This window comes from Oxyura jamaicensis, chromosome 3, assembly GCF_011077185.1.
Source record: "Oxyura jamaicensis isolate SHBP4307 breed ruddy duck chromosome 3, BPBGC_Ojam_1.0, whole genome shotgun sequence".
Lineage (NCBI taxonomy): Eukaryota > Metazoa > Chordata > Aves > Anseriformes > Anatidae > Oxyura > Oxyura jamaicensis.
The window spans coordinates 66421157-66438371 of NC_048895.1; the positions used below are offsets into that span (position 1 = coordinate 66421157).

The window sequence follows — 17215 nt, forward strand, 5'->3', positions numbered from 1 at the left end:
TTTATTGCTCATTACATTGATTTAAGCAAAAATTTCTGATCACCTCTAAACTTAATATAGTTTGATGCTGTAGCTGGTAAACAGTTAGAAGGGAGAATGGATGATAATGAGAGCTAAGTAATATCTGATCGTGATTGTAACAGCTGGTGTGTTTGACATGAACTCCTGAGCTATATTATTAAGTAGAATTCAAGCAGCTGAGAGGGAGCTGGTTTGTTTGTTCTGAGGATTTGGCTCTCAACCAGCTCCTGCAGTTTCACTTGTTTGTGGTTCTACAGAACAGTTGGAGGAAAAGTAGTAGTGTGGGTGCTTTTCTTTTGAGCAGCAGTTCTAGCTAGTCCCAAAAGAAGACATCATTGCATGGTATGCTATTAGCAGTCTGTCCAGGCACACCATACATCTGCATAGAAATTCAGTCTCCAAGGCACTTGTCTCTTTCATTTATCTCAGTATTCAGTTCTTTCATTTTGCAGCATCAAATACATTTTCAATAACAAAGCTGAGTATAAGAGAAGTAAAACCAGATTACATGAAGAGTTAGTGAGATTGTCCTGTGCTGCAAATTTATAAGAAATTGTACAACATATATACAATATTTCTGGCTCTGTGAAGCCATTTGCAAGCCGCCTTGAGATAGTTGCAAATATACTCTTAATATCTAAAGAATTATGCCTGTATATAATTTTACAACCAAACACCTGACTTATTTGTGCAAATGAAAGCAACATCAAAATATATCAGCTCGTGCTGATGGGGGAAATAGAGGGAGATTAGATTACCCTCCTTTAATCTAAGCTATAATAAATATTTGGAAAATTTTATTCTCTCTGTGGAAGTATTACAAAAGTTTATTTAGGTGGCTCAAAAGTAATAAATTGCATTGAATAATTGTACAGATTTTCCCCCTTTAAAAAGTACAGATAAAAATACTTTGTGCCTGCAGTTGACTCTGGACATGGATTAACTCTTAATTTCTTCACCTAAATCTTTCAAAATGTTCAGCTATTTTTGTAGGATCGCATTCTGTGCTTTGTCTCCATAGATTGAGTCTTATCCAGAGGTTATTTTTCATTAAGTTGGAGATAAGTAGATGATAGGCTCCTTTCCTTATTAGCTTAGAGAAGATAAAAACATAAGGAGATTTCTGTGGTTTTCATTCTATAGGAAAATACTTAGGTGTTCCATCAGATTTCCAAATCTGACTTTCTCAATAAATCCTTCTACTTTTGTATCTTTTTGTGAAAAGTTAAATTACTTCTGTTAAAGAATATGTAAGCATTAATTAATTCCAAGTATTTTAAATACAAATGAATACAATAAAATTGGGAATGCTCCCCAATAAAAACAATCAGTAGTAATAATAATGATAACAATAATAAGCAATTTATTGTGAATGTAAAACAGGAAGACAATCTGCATGAAGATTAAGGAGTGTTTTTTTTGTTTGTTTGTTTGTTTTTTAAAGGGAATAGTTACAGCCTCACTTTTTTTACACGGGGGCGTGGGATTTGGACCATGGGATATACATATACATTGGAGAGGTGTCGTGAGAGAATATGCTTCCTTCTTTTGTCTGACAATATTGCACATGAGGAGTATTTGAGAAAAATGCCACTATCCTTCAGAATGTCTTGGGGAGAAACTCCTGTCATACTTGTTACTGTTGCTGGGATTTAAGAAAATAGATAGTTCTTTGCACCAGGAGACTTACCATTTCCCTGGGACGTTATGGTGATCATTGAGAGATGTCAGGAAAAGGTGCTGGTGTGCAACAGACATTCATTTTATTAACTCGAGGAAGAGGTTAAACCTCATCAAATTTGCTGTTTGAAGGAACAGATTAGAGATTCATTACAAAACACCACATTCTGTGCCACATACAAGTCCTGCTGCTACAAGCTAACTGAAGATCATTGAGAAAATTGAATGTATCAAATCAAAAGCAGACATCATTGCTGGTTTTGCATGCCCTTCATGCCTCCAGCAATAAGTACAGATAATGGTAGCACAAGAGACATATTCTTTTAGCCTCTTTCAGATTTAGCAATACATCTTGTCCAGTAGATCAAATCTGAAACAGATACAAACAAGGCTCACTGGCTTTAATTTAGCATGGACAGTGCTAATTGGCTTGTATTATTATTATTGTTATTATTATGAATATTGACAGGACCATGCTTTTCAAACAGAAACCTGAAAGAAAAAATAAGAAGGGCAATTTTTACCAAGTCTTTCAGGAAATTGCAGGAATCCACATGCTATTTGTGTGCCATTTGCTGGTAAAAATGCAACAGTTGAATAATGTTGATAAATGTTGTGGTCGATAAGTGAGTACAGTTCCTGTCTCTTCTGTGCCAAAAGCTTGTCTCTGCCATACACAGACTGTATTTGTGCCCTATGTGCAAATGATTGAGTAGGAATTTAGAAAAGATGTTCACATGAAATATCCTGAGCCACTTCCAGTGCAACTGATGCCAGAGGGAAATTTGGTTATTTGGCAGATGATTGCCCCTAAGCAGAGCTGTCACGAAGCATTTGAAAGACAAATCTTTGTGTTTCCTCAAGTCAATGAATATAAGCACTCATTTTCTATAGGACAAAACGCACTGAAATGGGCAAACCTTTCTCAAGCCAAAGACTGAGAGGAGGATGAACAAAATCACTTCTGTAAAGATTTGAAGGATGAAAAAGAGGAGTAATATGTAGTGCCAGAGTATCATGTAAATCTAACTTGCTTTCCTTAAAGAAAAATAGCATAGGATATATTTATATAGCAGATTCAATTTCTTAGCTCACTGTTTATCTTGCAAGTCTTTTGTCAATACGTATTTTACTTTTGTATTTCCACAGGTGTTATCTGGTCAGTTATCTTGCCATTTAATTTTCTAGTAATGCATAAGATATAAGAGTGGTTAAGAGGTGGTAGATATTTTGAAGGACTCGCCTTTTATGTTTGTGTACAGCCGTGATACTCTCCAAACACCTTTGATTGCTTGTTAAATCAGCTGACTTTGATAACTCCTTCGAAAGTGCTTGGCACAGTACAGTGTGGGGATTCTCTCATTCAGCTTACAAGAAGGCTGAAAAGCTTGTTTTAACAACGAAAAAAAAAACCCAACCCTATGTAAACTGACAAAACTCTAAAGTAAACAAGGAAGGTCATTTCATCAGCAGTGTTGCTGGAGTAGAGTCAACCTTCAATTAACAAAAACCAATCTTCCTTCTAGCATCATGGGCCAGTTCCATTTTTTCTTACAATCCAGATGCATCAAATCACCAAAAAGGCTCTCTAACTCTTAATCTGAAGAACTGGATGTGTCTGGTTTCTTTGTTTTCTTCAGCCTTTAGGCTGTCATCTGCTTTTGCAGGCTAAGCGAAATAACCACGCTAGTTGTTTTTGGAAGCTAGTTCAATCCTGTTAGTGATTTAAAGCTGTGTTGTATCCTTGGGGAGCATGTTGTCCTTAATTTTTCGCAAGCATTGCTAGATAATTTTACAGTCCAGTAGATCCTCAGGATCTTCTTGTAAAAAGGATATGCTGTTCATTCTCTTCCATTTTTCTTTTTTTTTTTAAAAAAAAAAAAAAAAAAAAAAACTTTTTGTTTTCTTCAAACCAACAGCTCAACAGCTGCAGAACAAAGTCAGCAGCTCACAATGACATTTCTTAAAGGATGCTATTTTCCCCAACTTGTTCTTAAAAACACTATTCATAGTATACAGACAATTTCAATCTTTTTCCTTTTATCATGCAAAACCAGTGAATAACTCAAACCTTCTCATCAGCTTTTGCTGCTTATAGGGTATCTCTTACAAACATCAGTCAGACTGTGCTCAGTCTTTTCTCTCCATAGTTGCTTTTATTTCTATTTATATTCAAGAGGGAAGAACAAATAATCTTCCCAATTCCAGGCAAAATCAATAACTGCTGAGATGCTGTAGGCAAACATTGCCAGACTGCTACAGGAGACGAAGGGGATGGTAGTCAGTACATCTGGGTGGACTTACTCCATTGTTAAATGCCATCAGACATTGTGATTTGCTCGAAGGTTTTGTGTTAATATGCTTATTAACTGGCACAACACCAGAAGTAAAAGCTAAAAGATAAGAGTGAGAAGAACTCCTTGCTCAACCAGTTCTTTCTTAATGGTCTATGACAGTTGGTGATAGAAGAAATGAGTGTAGGTGGTTCTAAGATGCCTCTTTTCAGATCATATTTTCAAGAGGTGTAATTCCAACTTGAAATGCAATTAAGTTACTGTAATGTTTTAATTGCATAGTATCAGGAAGAAAAATAAATAAGTGAAACCTGCTAAGTATTCTGTCTAGGAATAGCCATGTGAAGTCTTCAGTCATACAGTAAAATAAAACAGTAGAGGCATGCGATGGGTTTTGGTAAAAACAGAAAGAACTTACAGGACTGCTATGGCTTTTGTTTATTTATTATTTTTAACCTTCCATTGAATCAGGGAAGGGAAGCAACATAATTATATCAGTATGTGTACTTCAAATCTTTATGAATACTTATAACCATCATTTCCTCCAAATATACACTGCATTCAAAACAACATAATGTTTATCTTTGGAGAGAGCATCTTCTGACTATTTAATTATAGGAATGACCTCAAGGTTTAACTGTTAAAAAAAATATGCAGGAAATTCAGAGAAACTATTGATTTGCTCATAAATTTATTACTTACTGGCAGCACTGCTTTTCAGTCAGAAAAGCACTTGTTTCATTTGTTTCTGACAGTTAAGAATCGGAAACGTCAACTTGCCTTCTTATATTTTAGTTGCTTAGTTTTATGGCTTGTCCAGTAAGAGAAATAGTCTTACCGTAAACACAAAGGAATTGAATTAGTCCGCTTGATGATTTAATTTACAACATAAAAGCAGCTTCTTAAATTACAGTTCTCCTCTCCTGAAACCTTCTCTTTGGTTTACATTAAAAGAACTACGAGAGAATTCGCATTTTTTATATTTAAGAAAAATACACAAGCACTTTATTTCAGCTTGTTTTGGATGTGCACATTATTCATCAGATCCTTCAAAGACTATTATCATTCAGAGAAATCTCAACAATAAGAAAGCACTGAGTTAAGAAAGCTCCATCCTCCTTTCTTACTATAAAAGATTTTTTTCAAGTTATATTACATATTTAAAAAGCCTGCAAGATGGTGTGTCAGAGGTCTTGTGGAGAAAGGATCTAAGAAGCATGTTTAGGATGCTAAATTGTAAAATGTTCCACTCTCCTGAAAAACAGATTCTCAGAAATGCATAATCGATGCTACTGCTAGTGTTACAGAACTCACTTGTCACAGAATCAAACAAAACTGTCGGCACAGAGCTGCAAAGACGGGTTGAATTTACTCAACTACTGAAACATTATGGCCCGAGCAAATAAAAACGTTTTATTCCTTTTCCATGCATATAAAACTTTGTACTTGCAATCATTTCACTTTTTAAAGTATTTATGATGTTTCCAGTATCTGAGATCAAAAAATCTGGAAATTTCTCTATCAGCTTTAGCCTTAGTATAAGGATTAAAAGAACCTCTGTATTGTTTCAACTTGGCATAGCCTTAATATACAAAGTTTAATACTCATTATATTTGATACATGTTTAAACAGTAGAAGAAATACTCTAAAAGAGTAGCTTAATTTATTCTTGTATCCATGAACACATCCAGTTAATAGTGGAATTGCCAATTCATGAACAGGAACAGAGGCTGTCTGTAAAGGATATTAGAGAAAACTTTGGTGCAAATGAAAGTACTTAAGCTTTTTTCTGTTTAATGAAGACTGTGAAAAGTCTGGAATCCTGTAGTTCTATGCCCAACATCATGACTTGTTTTTAAACTTCAGTGTTCAAACTTCTTAGTTTGGACTCTCATCATGCTCAGTTCCTGGGCCCCAATCCTTTTATCAAAAGCTTTGCACATGTGTTAGTTTCCAGCTTATTTCTTTCTAGAGTTAGCTACTCTATTACCCTACATGAGAGGAGGCTCTAGACACAGTTGGTAAATAGCTTGTTCCTGTGTCTAGTAAAGCTGTAGCTTGAACAAAAGTCACTTAGGACTGTCCTGTGTCATTGTCCTGTACATGCTCTCATGCTGTGCTGCAAGCTATATATAACTTTCACCCACAAGTTCCTGGAAATGCAGTCCTTTGGCTATCTGGAGCACTTTGAGTAGGGAAAAAAAAGGGGGTGGGGGATGGTGAGAGAGAAAAAGGAAAAGTTTTATTTCTTGAGACCATGGAACTACGGCTAGAGAAACAGAACAATTGCAGCAATAAGCATAACTCTCTCAAGGGAACAAGCCCTGAGCTAGGTGAAGATCTAGTCTGTGCTACCTGATCTGTGGGATGAGAAAATAGATGAAGAAGACAATACAGAGATAGTCAGAAGTCCATTTGAGGACTGGCCTTTGAGTAATACCAATACCTTACTTACTCAAAATAAATGTAATAGTGTCAGACTATGGGGCGATTCAGAAAGATTCTCCCTTGGTGAGGCAGGAGAGCAAAGAGGCATAGTTTCTTTTTTCCATTGGCTCAGCAGGCTGGATGGATTTTCTCTGTGCAAGTACCCATTTGCTATAAACCAACTCAAGGAGGGTGGCAGAATATGGAGGACCTTGAGCTTTGGATTCTTTTGTAGGTAACCCACTATCAGATCTAGTGAACCACACAGGGAAATTGCACTCTTGCTGCTTTGTCACTGCTCTGGTCTGCTACTTGAGAATCAGTTCATTAAGCTAATATGCTGATGCTGGAGTAAAACATTGAAATTAACTAAATGAAGTTAGGAAAAAAAAATAAAATGAGTGGAAGAACAATAAAAGTTAGAGTACTTGATATCCTGTTCATGTTATCACACTAGAATATTTAATAAACATCATTTAAAACTCCTTCCGATAGCAACTGGAACAAGCTTGCAAGTATCACGGAACACTGGCTGAAACAAGCAGTTCTCCGTCTGCCACTGAGTTAACATTAAAAAGCAAACAGGACTTCCTTTACCTAGCCAGAGTGATGTTAGCATCTTACGTGCCTGCCACCGTGGTCTAGGTGCAGAGTAAAGGCATTGCTCTGAATCACTTAATGGTATTGGAATTGAAAGATACAGTCAAATTAACAAAACCAGGAATGAATCTTCTGGTAGCACTTTATGCTGCATTAAAGATGTAATTATTGATTCACCATGCAATGTTTACCAGGCTTTTCCACCCGCTCCCCCCTTCACGCAGATGGTACTGCAAATCACCTCCCAGCGGTCACCTGCTTGAAAGGAGAGTTTCGTATGCAAAGTGCTGTTCTTTGTTTAGATACCATGGCTTGCAAGATGTAAAATGAGGCAGCTATTTAAATTTGTTGTTGCAGCACTTGGGCTGGGTACACAAGATTAAATAAAAAGAAAATTAGGAAGCAGATGCTTGTGGTTTAACAGACGTATTGTGCTAAAAGATACTCCTCATTACTGGTGGATATGAGTAATTTTACTAAGGCAGCTGTTTCCTTAATCAGGAAAAACACAAACCTCGAAGATGGCATCCAGATGTTTTCTGTATTGCTTCACATTATAATGAGTTTCAATTGTATGTGCCTTATTTCTAGTTCCATTCACATTTACTTATGTCCAATACATTTTCAAATACCTATATCATCTTCCTTAACTGTAGAAGACCTGAGTGCTAAACACACAACATTTTGTTCTCTCAACACACGTGCCTTGTGTTAGTCCAGTGGTTGCTCCTAGGGCTGATGGGGTTTAGTGTCTCTCACCAGCATCCAAGCATTTGAAAATCAAATTTCTCAGGTTGCTGGCAGTTTTATTTTGTTGGGGTTGAGGGGAGGTAGGTCTCCAGGTATCAACCCTGTTCCAGTTATTTGGGTATCAGCTAAAAACTCACACTAGTTCTTATGTTTGGGCTTAGTCCTCACTCACGGGCTGCTAATAGTTTTAATGTCTGCTAGCTTGCCGTCTGCACTTGCTAGAAGATCATTCGTCATTTGATGGGGGATCTGGGATTCCAGCCTTTTCAGCAACTCATTTCTATTTCTGGCAGGATATAAGAATGGCATCCCAAATCTTTGACGTAGATTTACCTACGCTGAGCTATGTTATAATTTATTTATTGGGGATTGTGTGGGAGTTCAGAATCTTAAACTTTCAGCGCAGCTTTTTTTAGGCATTAGTCTTGCTACCTGTGGTTTGAGTCTCCGGAGCCAGCTGCCGGCATGTGGTTGATCTGCACATATGCAGCAAATCCTGTTCATTACTCATTGTCATGCTGCATACCACACCTTTTGGAAAGTTAAGGCCGCCCTGAATTTGGGGGGAGGAATTCTAAAAGGCTCTCATACTGAAATAATTTATTTTATTACAGGCAGTTGTTACAGTTTGTTTAATTTATTCATCATCACCTTGTCTTGAATTATCACAACAGAAATAATATTAATGATAAGCTCATGAGCTTTACAGGTACTAATAGGATGTAGTTTAACTTTTAATTGTGCAAGTATGCATAAGCTTTAGAAAAGTTAATGGTTTCTTGACATTAGTAGATAAACTAGCAGTTACTTGTGGCCTAAGAGTTCTTCCTGTTAAATTGTTCTTTATAGCTGCATAAGCAATCTTAAATACACATAAATAGCACAAAAGGAAATAACTAAATATAACTGGAACAATGTCTTCCTTTATAATTTTTTAATTCTTTGCTTATTTAGCAATTCTTTCATTCTAATTTTAAAGTACCAGTCAGACACACATATTACTGTACAATATTTTTTTTGTTTTATACTTTGCCTTCTTTCCACCAGTTTGTACAATTTATTACTGACTTTCCTAAAATATGACTTTTGAACATAAAGCATCTACTTAGGATTTTTTTGGTTAAAAAACCTGAATTAATTACATGTGAATTAATTACTGCTGATAACTTGAGGGTTTTGTGTTGTGCGTGTTGCTATGTATGTATGTGTATGTTGCTATGATTAAATCTCGAAATCTCTCCCTAATCCAGTTACTTCCATTTGATTAAGTTCTCTACAGTCTTTTCTACGGGGGGGATTCTTCATGGTGCTACATTATTTCTTTGGTACAATAATCAGCTAGAAAAGGAAATTAATTTTCTTACCATCGGTAAAACCATAACAAAAAAGGCTAATTGAATAAAAGAAAGGATAGATTTGGTTGGTTGATTTTTGAAACTGTAATCAAATTTTTTCTAATAAGCATCTTTTAAATAGATTTCCTTCAGAAAAAAAAAAAAAAAAAAAAATCGCCATATTAGCTTGGTGTATGTTTTAGCTTTCTTTGTAGGATAACAGATGCTTTTCATGCTCTTCATTGTTGAATAATATCCATGGATATTTCAGTGTGCTGTTTATTGTATGGTATGGTCTCTACAAGCTGGGGACCAGCATATTGGGGTATCCTGTACAAGTGTAAAAGCATAGCTGTGTTCGTTATTTCCACAAGCTGTGAAAAAGACACGTGCTGCTCTGATATTTGCAAGTGAGATGGAGTTGTGGCTCACAGAAACCACAAGCTGTCTGAATCTCCCGCAACTGCAGGGTCCGGGAAAGTTCTTTAAATACTTTGAGATTTTTGAAAGCTGGAAGCTGCTGTGCCCCTTCCTGAGCTGACACATCACCTCAGGTGCCAGAAGCTTTCAGGTTTGAGTGCTCTAATAGCTGTTGCTCTCATATATGTGTTAAATATACACTTTGGACTTCCATATGGAAGATTTTTTTTAAAAAAAACACACTACCCTGAGGCTGATTCAGCCCTCAGTTGAGATAGGAATTCTCCTTTTACTGCAGGGTCTGCATTTTTCAGGTTCTCTTATCTGGAAACCTGTATACACATTATCTGTTGTGATGTTACAGCCCAGCACTGTGTGACAGCAGATGCTTAACAAGATTCTGGGAATGGCTGCGGAGAATAATTATTTTTAAACATAATATTCCTCCTACTTTATACAGCTGATATTGTTCTTCTACGTGTGAGAGAGATTTGGATGAAAACTAGCACTGCTTTGGGAATTTTAATAAGAAGGGAGTGGCTGAGATTATTTACCAAACTGAGGCTTTTCAATGTAGCCTTTTTCCTGGGCTTTTTTTCTGATGTCCCCAGACCCCAAGAAGCCCATCCGCTGTGCTGTACATAAGCTTCACGTGTGCTCCCTCTGCCGGCATCCCTGCGGGATGAGAAACCTGCCTCATGGCCAGGGAGGGGGCAGCTTGCTTGTGGAAATCCTAGTTGAAGTAAAACCCTGCTCCCTCCAGTCAACATTATTATCTGTGTGTGTGGCGAGCCACGCTTTGTAAGGAAGTTGAGGCACGCTTTGTTTCCTTCTTTGTGCTTTTAAGGAAACGGTGGTGATTTAGGGTTCCAGCACAAAGTCGGCTCGTCCCTGCCCAGGCTCAGCCGCCGCAGGCACCCCTGTGGTAGACGTGGTGGAGGAGATGCAGGTACCGTGGTGCCAACGGGTGCTGGAGGGTGTTGTGTCCAGGCCCTGTGCCTCTGCCAGCAGACTCCAGCATCCAGCCAAGCTTCCAAACCCAGGCTGCTACACGGGAAAACACTCAAAACAGGCTCTCCAGCACTTCCAGATCTGGGTGCATAATAAATACAATTGCAGCTGTATAGGTCCTAAATGATGGTCTCTTGGTCTCCTTCTGTCAGTACTAGTTTCCACACCGATGTGACTCATTATAACGCTTGGGTCCAGGAATGCTGTTAACTTGCAGCACAGATCATTCGTAACTGACTTGGCTCAGCCAGGAGTAAGTGAGAGCTGACTGAAATTAAGCCCCAAACCACCTGTTACTGTCAAGATGTCAGCAACTGTAAAACAGATAATTGCTGCGGAGTTAATGTAAGCAACCGGGTATCTTATCAAGGTGTCATAAACACTGAAAATATTTTACAGGAAATTGTTTCACATAATATGACAAGTGTCATATCACTTGAAGATAGTAGAATAATACATCTTACATTATTCATCTATACTATTGGGGTATTTCAGGTGGAGCAGAGCAATTTTGTAGCATTTCCGATCTTTCATTGTAAAAATAAAATACAAACATAGCAAAAATCTTGGATTGTCTTTCAGTGAACAATGTGTTAGAGCAAGTTCTTCTAAAAGAGCTCTCCTTTGTTAGCAGATCACTTTAAAACTAAATCAACATTTGTTAGACTGAAAGGATTTCTATTCAGTGTTCTGAAGAGAAGCAAAGCAGCCTGTCCGTGTTCATTTTTCTGCTCTGGTTTGTTGCTTTTGCACTGAAATATTCATTCCTTACCCCACTGGGAGAGGCAGTCAGGTACAGGAAAGAAAGCTATAAATCTTACTTAGTGGCTTGTCAGTTTTTATCTGTAAACATAAAACAAAAATGAAAAATGCTTAATGTGACAGAATTAGAAATGAAGAGAAAATGTCTTTGTCAATTAGAAAAATAATAATTAGGACCGTTTCCTCTGATTGCAGTTAAAAATTAACTTCTGGCTTCACTGGTATGGAACTTATAATGCTCTTTTTAAATTTCATGTGCATCATACAATTCTGAGATATTTCTTTGTTTCCTGTGTTTTCTTTTCTTCCTGATTAGCAACTGCAATTAAATCTATGATGAGATAATCTAACATTTTCAAAGGAGTTTGTCATTCTAGCTGGAGGAAATGTTTTTGTTTATCCAGGGAAGATAACCTTCCTGCACTGTAATGAAAGTCAATATTGCACCAAATGACAGCTCTGGTCTTAGTCCTACAGTTGCACCTTTGCAGACAGATCCTTATTTCTCTGTGGGAACACTGTTTTCCCTAATAAGATTTTGTAATGGACACAACAGTCTGCAAAATCTCATTGATTGTGGGATTGGGTCTTCTAACATGAGCAATGCAGCTGTGAATGTTTGACTTCTTTTAAAAGAGAAGGCATTTTTCTCTAAAGCCATTAAAAAAAATCCAGAAAACATACTTTTGATATCTGCATGCCACAGGATTGTGTAAAGAATGTGAGTAACTTAACTTTAAATTAACTGGTTACTTGGAAAATGTAGTTCATTAAATTCACAACTTTGTTTCATCTAAAGTTTGTGTCCTGATTTACACCCAGAACCTCGGTATTTGCATCAGCGACAAAAAGAAAGCAGAACAGAACAATCCCATGCCCAAACTGCTTTTCTAAGCAAGAGTGCCTCACATAATTAAGGTCATATTTGAAAGAAATAAGGAAATAGTTATTAGAAAAAGAATTGCTGTAGTAAAACTGCTGGTGTAAGTACTGTATATGCAAATGTGGTTACTTCCCTTACATTTTTCAGTAATCATGCTAGCAGTCCTACTAGAATGAAAGGTGCAGATGAGAGCTACTGAGGAAGTGTTTGACTTGGCATTGGGAATCATGACACATAAAGTATGATGCTGTGCAAAAGCATACCTCCTGGCAGCTTGTGTGGTGGTAGTGTGCTCAGAGAAGGGCTTGAGCTCCAAACCTGTTAGTTTCTTGTCTCTAATGAGGGCCAAAAATATTTATATGTATTTAAAAATAATTAAGAATGATTCACGGAGTGAGAAAATAATGTTTTGTTCACTGGATAAGTGACTTGGCTCAATGACTTGATATGTGCTTTAGCTATAAAATGAGCAGACAGGAACAGGAAAGCCAAGTGTGCAGAGCAGTGACATGGATTTCTTCTTTGTGTATTATCGAATGCTAAAATGTTGGAAAAAGAAATGCTGGCTTGGAGAAATGGTGGCAGGGTTTGCAGTGGGTTTTGGTTGTGTAAGGCACTTGAGATTGGTAACTCAAAGACAAAGATGCTGCTTTATAGGGCACTGAGCTTGTTTTAACCAGTGATTCGTAATATAAACAGAGATCTCAGAGGAAAATGTAGCAAATTGATTTTCTGTATAATCTGTTATATGACTGTAGTAAGTATCTAATTTGCTTTAGTGCTAATTTTGAATGGGATTGCTGAGTGTGAAGGAGTTTGTGCATTTACTCTACAGAGGAGATATTCTCTATTCTCGCACAGGACCCTCACAGAGTGAGTATCAGTATTATACAAGCGTGTTAGAGATCTTACATGAACTTTTAAAATATATTACTAAGACATTGAGTTTAAAAAGAGGGATCATCTTGTGTCCCATACCTGTCTTCTGACAAAAAAAAAAAAAAAAAAAAAAAAAAAAGAGGTTAGAGAGAAATGTTTGAGAAAGCATTTAATATCCTAACAGTGTTATCTATTGGTCATCTATTTCTGACCCTTTTCAATTATTATTTTTCCCTAAATCACAGTGCTTCACTGATTCAAAGAATGATTTTCTTTAATAGGGTATAGTATGTAGTAAACTTAAATGTAAGTACAATTTTCAGTGGTTTGGTTCCTTTTTAACGTTAGCCACAGCACCTTCACTCCTCCACTTAAAAGAAGGAATTTGTCAGTGCGGGTTACTCTTTTTATTACTTGATGAAGTGATAGATGTACATCAGGTAAATAACACCAGAGTCGTTTAATCAACACCATTTAATCAACACATCATTTAATCAACACACCATTTAATCAACAAGTATGTACTCCAGATGTGATAGAGCAGTGGAGTAAGTCAAGTAGGTCTTGGAATTGATTTGTAGACTTTTAGAAGAACTACTCTTGTTTTGTTTTGTTTTGTTTTTTATAAGAGGGTGTGGATGAAGGGTGGGTGTACGCATAGGATTGTGACAACATCCACCAGGTCTGATCCAGACAGACTACTTTGTCTAAGTAAACCTTCATTTCTGCTAGCTGAGCATCCATGAGGAGAGGCCAGAAAAAGTCCCTGAGCCTCTCAAGATAACCACTACGATTGGAAACTTTGCTGTAGACTTTTCCTTTATTATATAAATTGTCCTATCTTTTTCTGTGCTCTGTCATTTCTGCCTTTCTGTACATCCCTGTTATGGGTATTGTTATTTTTGCTTACCAAAAAATGACTTTACTCAGTAGGAATGGGGAACGTTTAGGGCTTTGCAAAAATTTAAAATTCATGTCAGCAACAGAGATATTAAGCAGGTTCTATTGTTTATTCATTTTTATAAACTGAAAAAAAAAACTTAACTTGTACAACATCTATTCCTTGTCTAATATTAGAAGTTTTTGGTCTGGAGTTATCACACCCAACACTAGTTTTCCCTGTTATCATTTTTCAACTGTTAAAGCCTCAAAATGAAAAACAACATGGTTCCTTTATTAGTCTTCACCCTCTTACCCTTACTGAAAGAGTGTAATTTTGCTGTGTGAAGTTGCCATATAGTGCGTTCTGTCATTCACAAAGTGTTGTGTTCTTGTTGTTCTTGCCTATACTGTTGTACTTGATAGATAGTGATTTGGCAGTCAGCTGTTCAGCCATGTTAAATTAGCCCTAGAGATAAAATTGGATAGTGTCTGCAGTTGACTTATTTTAACTTTGGAAAGGGAAGGAAAATCACTAGTACACATTAGAAATAACTCGTTGAAATTGTCTTGTAAACAAGAAGTGCATTTTCACTTCAGGACTGGTTCCAAAATTGTAAAAAAGTCTAAAAACCATTTTTTTAGTCTGTTTTTCTAGCTGCTTTTCTTTTTTTTTTTTGGTTTCTGTTTCTCAGATTGCTTACTACATTGGAAAACAGACATTTGGGAAAAGAAAGAAGTTAGAATGCCCAACTTCACTGTCTGTTCAAAGCACTAGCATTTTGTTCAATGCTCTGTCCTTATCATGAGTGGCTTTGACTTTCCTTGCTTATCTGTATGTGGAACAGTATTTCTTTACTGCTTCACATCGGATGTGTTTATTTTTGGATAATTGTTATTTTTGACATTTATCTGGAGTAGGCAATTTTCTTTTGAATGAAATCAGGTTGTTAATTTATAACATAAAATAGAATAGAAAAAAATAAGTGTGAAAGTTGGTAGAACTATTTGAAATTAAAGCACTATTGCTATTCATCAAATATTTAATTGAGAAACTAGAATGTTACATTTTTGTCCAGAAGCAATTATTATAACAAACTTCTTGTGATTTTTTTAATGGTGAAGGATTAATGCAACCTGTAATGGAGCAGTTACAGAGCCTTGGCCAGTTACTGCCCTTGCGGCCACTGCTAGGGTTAAACATCTATGTGCCTTTGAAAGAGAGATCTCCTCTTGTTCATAGATACGAATCCATAAAGAGTGTGTATGGCACATTGACAATCTTAATCTTCAAACACATACCGTAAAATAAAGTATCTATCCGCTTTACATGTATGGCTGGCTTTATGCTGCACAGCAGACAGATGCTTCTACAAGGATACAGGCACATTGTGTACCTATTGCCCAGGAGGTTTGTCATGACCGCTCTCCTGTGAGTGCTTCAGTGTTTCCGAGTGGAGATGCTAAGATAAATATCTGAAGGGAGGGTGTCAAGAGGATGGGGCCAGACTCTTTTCAGTGGTGCCTGGTGACAGGGCAAGAGGCAGTGGGCACAAACTGAAACACAGGAAGTTTGGCTGAATGTGAGGGGGCACTTCTTTACTGTGAGGGTGACAGAGTCCTGGCACAGTTGCCCAGAGATGTTGTGGAGTCTCCTTTTTTAGAGATATTCAAAACCCACCTGGATGCCATCCTGTGCAGCATGCTTGATGGGCCTGCTTGATGGGGGGGGTTGGACTAGAGGATCTCCAGAGGCCCCTTCCAACCTTAGCCATGCTGTGCTTCTGTGATTCATATACTGTGAAAATGCCAGGAAGCCTCTCGTGCTGCAAGAGCAAAACATAGATTCAGGTTTAATAGAGCAAGTGAACAAATGCAACTGTGTAGTGTAATGAAGGGAAAGCTTGTGTGCTCCTTGTGGGGTCACTTGCTCCTCTCCAGTAAATCTAATAAGGGATTAGTAGATTTCTTCTGCACCAGCTGTTCTTTCTGAATGTCCCTCAAGGTTTTAACCCTTGGGGAGACTGAATTATAAGCTGCCTGATGATCCCAAATGCATAATTAATTCTTGGCAGAATCTACACAGTCAGTGATGTGGGAAGTCAGAAATAACATGGATTATGAAGGGATTTCCAAGCAAATTATTTTCCCTGTTGCCTTGCTTCAGGTTTATTCCAGCACTCACATGCACTTTACTCAAAAAAGTTTTCTGACTACAGCCAGAACTTAGCTTCAAATTCTCCCTCAAAATCTCTTACATTGTAATTCCAAAACTGAGACTACTTTCACAGAAACCTCTGTCATAGTGGGGTATTCTGGAGGTTTTTTTCTGGTAATGTGATTGTCTCAGAGCTTTAAATTCTCTCCTGATCACATATTTTTAAACAATAAAAAGCTTTACTAGAAGTGGATTTTAGAAAGTGGGATTTTAAAAGTTGTATTTCATTTCTGTAGAAAGAAATTTCTTCTGTTACCTCGTTTGCCCAGTAAATGTCTTTATGCTTTCACTTAAACATATAGAGGGGGTTCCGGTGCATTGTTTTCCTTCTCCGAAAATTTGCTGTACTGTACTTGGCTACACTGTGAGATGCACCAAGTGTACCAATTGATTTCTAAAATTAAATAAATACAAATTCATCATCAATATATTTGAGGGGAGAAAAATGAACCAAATTGGGACATTATTAGAAAGACAGGATGATGAAGGTGACATTGCTATTCTGGCTATTACACCTGGGATAATGCCTTTCAGTTTTGCATGGGATTTCAGTGTAATTCCAAGCAAGTAGGCCTTGCACATCCAAATACTGAAATCACTAAGTAGGTTGCTATATTTAAGTTGGAACAATTTTGCTTCTAATTAGAAACTCTTTTACTAAAGCGCTCAGTGCTCCAAAAGTCAGGCTAATGTAACGTGAGCTGAGCTGGCAGTCCAAGAAGAGCAAAATCCTCTTGTTGCAGTGTTATAACGGTTACTCTGAACATAAAAGTTCCTGGTGTTAAATTGTTTGTAATTCTTGTGGGCATATGTTAAGCATTCAAGGTCTTTCTCCTTCTTGTTTAAAAGATGAAAGTTTAGACTCTTTAGGTGCTAAAGATCAGTTAACTCTCAGTTATCTGTAGGAGTAAATTTCAATTTCTGAGTTAATCATGGCATTGACACCCATCAGAGTGTAGGCCAGCTGAGTCCATAAATACTATGGTGGTACAAAAATACCACTATGCTGCCATTTCTCTTGTTCTGGAGAAGTGATGCATTGTGTTTGATTTCTGCC

General features: G+C 37.1%; 1 protein-coding gene across 1 annotated transcript in view; it reads left to right on the top strand.

Annotated features, from left to right (window-relative positions):
* MAN1A1 (mannosidase alpha class 1A member 1) overlaps positions 1-17215 on the top strand; it is a gene marked incomplete at its 5' end in the record, with an annotated part of 139811 nt that overhangs the window by 64706 nt on the left and 57890 nt on the right. The gene's annotated exons all lie outside the window — the stretch shown is intronic.